Source organism: Molossus molossus, unplaced genomic scaffold (assembly GCF_014108415.1).
Source record: "Molossus molossus isolate mMolMol1 unplaced genomic scaffold, mMolMol1.p scaffold_m16_p_2, whole genome shotgun sequence".
Classification (NCBI taxonomy): domain Eukaryota; kingdom Metazoa; phylum Chordata; class Mammalia; order Chiroptera; family Molossidae; genus Molossus; species Molossus molossus.
The window spans coordinates 41,458,018-41,466,489 of NW_023425355.1; the positions used below are offsets into that span (position 1 = coordinate 41,458,018).

Sequence of the window (8,472 nt, forward strand, 5' to 3'; positions counted from 1 at the left end):
TGGATGAATGAATGCATTTGAACATATTCATATAATATGTAAAACCTTGAGACCTGATCCTTTCTGGAGAGCAGGTTTGGTAGGTACAGAGCAGGGAAAGCATGATGGTGACAGAGGATTGAAAATATGGGGGCAGGGCGGATATGTTGGTATGTGGAGCATTAAGGCATGCTATGAGCAGAGAAACAGTCATACTCAAGGTACCACAAAAACAGCCCACCCTTGGGGACAACAAGTCTTGATGATATAGGAATTTGTATTTCAACAGAAAAAGTACAACCTATTTAGTAGAGTCAGCTGACTTTTGGGAGGCAGGAGCTTAACAGGACCCTGCAGATTAATAGGAGGATACTGCTTACCCAGGGAGAAATAGTGCTTTTAGATGGAAGATTTTCAGACTTTTGGTTACAAAGAAGCATCTGAATAAAAGCATCATTAGCCACCTCTCACTTTTCTCCCTAACCCTGAGTGACTCTCTGAATGAGAGTTCCTTAGACCTTTGTAAGAAAATCTATGAGATAGTCTAGGGATGAAGGGCTAGCCTTGAGGCACTGACTACATAATGTGGTTTGAAGGAAATATATTCAAGTTCTTAGAGGGCATGGGCATGCTGTTCTCATTTCCGCACCATCCCATAAGGCTCAAAGCAGAATCTTGTAGATAGGAGGCATTTCTTTGATTTATAATGTGTTTAATGAGGCAATGTGGTACAGAAGAAAGAGTATTGGACTGGGAGGCAGACAGACATCGGGAACTAGTTCTAACTTTTACACTTTACTGCTCTGTGACCATGGGAAGTCACTTCAATTCGGTTCCTCAATTTCATTTTCCTTAAAATTAAGATGTCAATATCTACTTCATGAGGTTGTTGAAAGTATGCAATGAGCTGAGTGAGTAAAATAAAATGTCGGACATGATCAGGCAAATAGTACATGCTCCATATATGTCCTTTGGAACTGAATAAATTAATATGACAGGGTACAGGATCCCTGCCCCAAAGGATTTATTCGCTGCATGCCAGTTTTTTACTAGAGCTATATTTCTTTTGGTTTTCAGGGATTGTGATCTCTAAGATATCCTTCTTTAAAAATAGAATATTCTCAGTTCTCAAAGCTTCTTCCCATCATGGAACTTACCTTTCGTCTCATTCTCCGACTCTCCTCATAGCATGGCCCCCAAACACCAGTCTTCCCTGCCAGCTCAAATGAAGAAACTGTGACTGCCTCCTGCCCCCAAGCCAGAGAAGAAGTCAACCCCTCAGGAATTGCCAAAGGGAGAAAAAGAACAGCAAGAAGCAATTGAACATATTGATGAAGTAGAAAATGAAATAGACAGGCTTAATGAACAAGCCAGTGAGGAGATTTGGAAAGTAGAACAGAAATATAACACACTTCACCAACCATTTTTATCAGAAGAGGTCAGAATTGATGGCCAAAATCCCAAATTTTGGGGTAACAACATTTGTCAACCATCCACAAGTGTCTGCACTGCTTGGGGAAGAAGATGAAGAGGTGCTGCATTATTTGACAAGAGTTGAAGTGACATAATTTGAAGATATTAAATCAGGTTACAGAATAGATTTTTATTTTGATGAAGATTCTTACTTCGAAAATAAAGTTATCTCCAAAGAATTTCATCTGAATGAGAGTGGTGATCCATCTTCAAAGTCCATTGAAATCAAATGGGAATCTGGAAAGGATTTGATGAAACGTTCAAGTCAAACACAGAATAAAGCCAGCAGGAAGGGACAGCATGAGAAACCAGAGAGCTTCTTTATCTGGTTTACTGACCATTTTGATGCAGGTGCAGATGAATTAGAAGAAGTCATCAAAGATGATGTTTGGCCAAATCCATTGCAGTACTACTTGGTTCCTGACATGGATAATGAAGAAGGGGAAGGAGAGGAAGATGATGATGATGATGAGGAGGAGGAGGAGGAGGAAAGGTTGGAAGATATTGATGAAGAAGGTGATGAGGATGAAGGTGAAGAAGATGAAGATGATGATGAGGGGGAGGAAGGAGAGGAAGATGACTAATGGAACACTGATGGATTCCAACCTTTTTAAATTTTCTCCAGTGTCTGGGAGCAAGTTGCCATCTCTTCTTCTCCCCCTCTTGTGCTCAGTCACCCTGTTTTTGAGGTATCTTTTCTTTCCTTTATACCATGGTTCTTACCTTATTTGGGGGGGGGGTGTACTTTGAGCAGAATACAGTGGGAAAAGAATCTCTGCCCCTTTCTTCTCCAAATTCATTTTTATCCCTTCTTGTCTCAAGAAACTTTATGGAATCAACACCACCGTGCTCTGTGGGAAAAAAGAAAAACCTTCTGCTCCCTTAGCGCTGCTGGAAGCTGGAGGGTGCTAGGCCCCTGTTTAGTAGTGCATAGAATTCTAGCTTTTTTCCTCCTTTCTCTGAATATCGGGCTCAGAGATTACACTGTGTCTCTATGTGAATATGGACAGTTAGTATTTACCAACATGTATCTGTCTACTTTCTCTTGTTTAAAAAAGGAAAAAAAAACTTTAAAAAGGGGGGGTTATAGAAGGTCAGCAAAGGGTGGGTTTGAGACATTTGGGTGGGTTAAGTGGGCATTTTAATAACATGGCTTCTCCTTTGGCATGTTTAATTGTGATGTTTAATGGACATGACTGCAGTTTAAGATGACAGTTTTAAAATTCTCTCCTAAGATGACTTGAGCCCTGCCACTCGATGGGAGAATCAGCAGAACCTGTAGGATCTTATTTGGAATGGACATTTCTCTATTGTAATTTTGTTCCTGTTTATTTTTAAATTTTCTTTTTGTTTCACTGGAAAGAAAAGATGATACTCAGTTTTAAACATTAAAAGTGTACAAGTTGCTTTGTTACAATAAAATTGAATGTGTAATATATACATAAATTCTCTGAGGGGGTCATACCTTATGCTGATACCTTATCAGTTAGTACCTTTGCACGCAAAGTCACCACAGTGAGCCAAACCAAGAATGTGACAAGTATACAACTAAGGGCACCTTACTGGGGTTAGGCAGAGGGGAGAAGATGAAACATGATATCAAATGGGGTCTCCAATCATAAATATGGGAGTGAAATAAAGACAAATACTACCTAGTTCATCAATTACCCAAGGGTTTATCATGGTGGCAGCAAGGTCCAAGAGGTAAAGCCTAGGCTCTTTTACTAAGGTTGACATTTATTTGGCATTTGATATGCATTTTCTTTTCACACTCAACGTAAATCCTGAGGTGAAGACCTCATACTGTGACATAAAATGAACTGTGTATTTTATTAATTTGGGTGAATGAAACAGTGCTTTAGTGTGTTCCCTGCATAGTGTTTCATAAAGTATGTGAGGAGCTCCTCATTTTAGAGCAGAAGAAATGCCATTCAGAATATGGATTAATTAGGAAATATATGGACGGAAAACAAAATGAGATCATTCTTAGAAACATTCCCCTTTTCCCTTGGCCACCCAAAAAGGGAGTGAGCTGTATGAATGACTGTGTCCTGGATAGAAGGAATTGTCAGAAATACCAGGATAAATTTGGGCTTTAAAACACTTACATGCTCACCAAGAAACAAAGAGAGAGAACACAAATACACAAAATCAGAAATGAAAGAGGAGAAATAATAACTGACACCACAGAAATACAAAAGATTGTTAACAAATATTATGAACAAATATACGGCAACAAATTGGACAATCTAAGCAAAATGAACAGATTTCTAGAAACACAGTCTCCCAAAACTGAACCAGGAAGAGATAGAAAACTTGAACAGACCAATAACAAGAAAAGAAATTGAAGATGTAACCAAGACTCTTCCAGCAAACAAAAGCCCAAACCCAGGTGGCTTCAAGGTGGAATTTTACTGAACGTTCAAAGAAGAACTAATATTCATTCTCCTCAAAATATTTCAAAAAATTCAAGAATAAGGAAGACTTCCAAACTTGTTTGATGAGGCCAGCATAATTCTAATTCCAAAATAAGTAAAAGACACTACAAAGAAAGAAAACTACAGGCCAATATCCCTGATGATCATAGATGCCAAAATCCTGAACAAAATACTAGCAAATCAAATCCAGCGATATATAAAAAAAATTATTTGCCATGATCAAGTGGGATTCATCCCAGGGATGCAAGGTTGATATAATATTCACAAATCAATAAATGTGATACACCACATAAACAGAATGAAAGGTAAAAACCACATGATCATATCAATAGATGCTGAAAAATCATTCGACAAAATCCAGCACCCATTTCTGATAAAAACGCTCAGCAATCTGGGAATAGAGGGATCATATCTCGACATAATAAAAGCCATATATGAAAGACATACAGCCAACATCATACTCAATGGGCAACAACTAAAAGCATTTCCCTTAAAAACAGGAACAAGACAAGGATGGCCACATTCACCACTCTTATTTCACATAGTACTGGTAGTCTTAGCCACAGCAATCAGACAGGAAGAAAAAAATAAACGGGATCCAAATTGGAAAGGTGGAAGTGAAACTGTCATTATTCATAGATGATATGATGCTATATGTAGAAAACCTCAAAGACTCCATCAAAAATTTACTAGACTTAATAAATGAATTTGAAAAAGTAGCAGGATACAAAATTAACATCAAGTAATTGACGGTATTCTTATACAGCAATGATGAACTCACGAAAAGAGAAACTAAAAAAACAATCCCATTTACCATCATGGCAAAAAAAATTAAGATACCTAGGAATAAACTTAACCAAAGAAATAAAGGACCTATTCACAGAAAAGCTACAGGTCACTAAAAAAAAGAAATAGAGGGAGTTATAAAAAAGTGGAAGCACATACCTTGTTCATGGATTGGAAGAATTAACATCGTTAAAATGTCCATACTACCCAAAGCAATCTATAGATTCAATGCAATCACCTTCAAAATATCAATGACATACTTCACAGAACTAGGGAAAATACTTCAAAAGTTTATATGGAACCAAAAAACACCTTGAATAGCCACAGCAATGTTGCAACAGAAGAACAAAGTCAGAGGGATCACATTACCAGATTTCAGGTTATACTACAAAGCCACTATAATCGAAACAGTCTGGTACTGGCACAAGAACAGGCATATAGACCAGTGGAACAGAAAAGAGAACCCAGAAATAGACCCAAGGCAATATGCTCAATTAATATTTGACAAAGGTGGCAAGAGCATACAGTGGAGTAAAGACAGCCTCTTTAATAAATGGTGTTGGGAAAATTGGACAGCTACATGCAAAAAAATGAAACTAGATCATCAACTTACCATACACAAGAATAAACTCAAAATGGATAAAAGACTTAAATGTGACTCATGAATCCATAAAAATCCTAGAAGAAAATGTAGGCAACAAAATTTCAGATATCATACGCAGCAGAATTTTCACTGATACATCACCTAAGGCAACAGAAACAAAGAAGAAAATGAACACATGGGACTACATCAAACTTAAAAGCTTCTGCATAGCAAAAGAGAAAATCATCAAAATGGAAAGACAACCCACTGTATGGGAGAGCATAATTGCATATGATGTATCAGATAAGAGGCTAATTTCCATTATATATAGAGTGTTCATACAACTGAACAAAAGGAACACAAAGAACCCAATTAAAAAATGGGCAGAGGAACTAAAAAGACACCTCTCCAAACAGGACATAAAAATGGCTAAGAGACATATGAAGAAATGCTCAACATCACTAATCATCAGAGAGATGCAAATTAACACAATTATAAAGTATCACCTCACACCTGTCAGAATGGCCACCATCAACAAATCATCAAACAACAAGTGTTGGCGAGGGTGTGGAGAAAAGGGGACTCTAGTACACTTCTGGTGGGAATGCAGACTGGTGCAGCCACTATGGAAAACAATATGGTGTTAGCTCAAAAAATTAAAAATTGAACTTCCATTTGACCCAGTGATCCCACTTCTAGGAATATACCCTAGGAAGCCTGAAACACCAATCAGAAAGAATATATGTACCCCCATGTTTGTAGCATCACTATTTACAATAGCTAAGATCTGGAAATAGCCCAAATGTCCATCAGTAGACGAATGAATAAAAAAGCAGTGGTACATATACACAATGGAGTACTATGCAGCTGTAAGAAAGAAAGATCTCTTTCTTATTCTTTTAGATGACATGGAGGGACGTGGAAAGTGTCTCCTAAGCGAAACAAGCCAAATGGAGAAAGACAAGTATCATATGATCTCACTTATTTGTGGAATATAATGAACATAACAGTCTGAGGCAAGGGGTAGTCCCAGAGATGTGGAACTTGGAGTACAGAATGACAATCCCCAGAAGAGGGGGTGGTGGGGGAGAGATAAACCACAGAACTTATATGCATGTATGCATGAACATGGACATGGACAACAAATCTGGGGACAGGGTGGGGGGGAGGGGGGAATCAGTGGGGGAAAAGGAGAAACATGTGTAACAACAAAAATAAATTATTTAATTAATTAAAAAATTAATAAAGAAATTAAAAAAGAAAAAGAAGAAGAAGAAAATAATAAAAAAAACCCCACATACTCTACATGCACAAGCAAATTAGGCAAAAAAAAAAAAAAAAAAAAAAAATGTTTTGCCACGTCACAGCATAAGTAATGGCCTGGTCTATCACAGAAACATGAAGTCTGCTTTAACACAATAATAGGGTTGTCTTATTTCTGTTCCCCAGTGCCTGGCATAGTGTCTGGCACATAGTAGTTATTCAGTAAATGTCTCATGGGTACCCAAATAAAGGCATGTATTAATTTTCTAGGGCTGCCTTAATAAAGTGCCACAAACTGGATGGCTGAAAAGAACAGAAACATATCTCTCACATTTCTGAAGGCCAGAAGTCCAAAATCCAAGTGTTGACAGAGCCACACTGACTGAAGTTTCTAGGGAAGGATCTTTCCTTGCTCTTTATAGCTTCTAGTATCCACAGGTATTCCTTCACTTCTGGTAATATAACTCTAATTTCTGCCTTTGTCTTCACATGGCCATCTTACTTCTGTGTGTTTCTGTGAATTCACATAGTGTTTTCCTCTTGTGTCTCTCTCTCTTTCTTATCTTCTTATAAGAAAGACTGTCATATCAGATTAGGGCCCACTCTAATGACCTCATTTTAAATTGATTACATCTGCAAAGACCCTATTTCTAAGGGTATGTTTACAAAAAAAAAAAAAACATATCTTTTTGCAGACACAATTCAACACACAACAGCGTCCAAACAAGCCTAAATCCCTAAAAAACATTTCCTTGTTGCTATGTTTGGAGAATATAATCTTTCTCCTAACCTAGCTATGGCCAAGCTTCTACTTTCTCTGCCTAATATTCTTTTATTAAAGGAAAATATATGTACAATCTATTTTGAATGGCTATGTTTTTAATATCTTAATTTACCTGGACAAATGGTATGCCCATCCCCATTGTGTTAGGTTTGCTTACTTTTTTTTAAGTGTTCTTTGTTCAAATTCTTTCAATGTGACCATATATTTATTTTCTGTAGTTTGCAAATATTGGGAGTAAGGAAAGGAGGACTCTTGAGGAAGCAAGAAAAACTGAGATGCTGATGAAGTACACAGAAAAAGTTCCAGTCTTACCCCTTGATTTGTAGGCCCAGCTATCATGGTTATGTTCCTTGAGATTCTTTTGTATCCTATCCCACATCAGGGTCTTCGGGTCGTCACATTCAGCCCTCCCTCCTCCTAGTTCAATACCTTGCTTTGGGTCCTACCTAAATCCCTGGTTCCTGATGGGTAAATAAAAAAGGATAAGAGCAGTGTTTCTCAACCTGGGTTTCACAGACTAACTGAAATCTACAAGATTGTGTGTTTCTGTTAGTTTACTGTCATTGATGTAACACATTATCCCAAACTTGGTGACTTAAAACAACAGAAGTTTATTTTCTCACAGTTCCAAAGGCCAGAAGTCTGGAATCAAAATTTAAATAGGGCCATGTTCCCTCCAAAGTCTCTTGGGGAGATTCCATTTCTTGCCTCTTCCATCTTCTAGTGGCATGCAGCATTCCTTGACTTTTGGCTATATCTCTACCTCCATCTTCACATTACCTCCTCTTCTCCCATGTCCTTTGTGTTTCTTATAAGAATACTTGTCATTTAATTTAGGGCCCATTGGGATAATCCAGGATGATTTCTTTATCTCAAAATCCTTAATTTAATTACAGCTGCAAAAACACTTTTTAAAAATGTCATGTTCACTGGTTCTGGGGATTAGAACATGAACATACTTTTAGGGAGCCACCTTTAAGCTCACTAGTGGTGTTGTTTTCTCCTGGTAAGATGATAGTTTCATAGAGTTTACCAGATTCTAAAGGGTCTGTGATACAGAGAAAAATTAAAAACAATGATCTTTAAGGACTTTTGAAGTACAATATTCTATGATTCTGTAAATAGTGAGGTAAATGTGATTTGGCCTTAGTAAAATATCTTGCAAG

At 37.5% G+C, this 8,472-nt stretch overlaps 1 pseudogene; it reads left to right on the top strand.

Annotated features, from left to right (window-relative positions):
- Positions 1–1,165: 1,165 nt before the first annotated feature.
- LOC118636521 lies at positions 1,166–2,036 on the top strand (annotated as a pseudogene).
- The last annotated feature ends 6,436 nt before the right edge of the window (positions 2,037–8,472 follow it).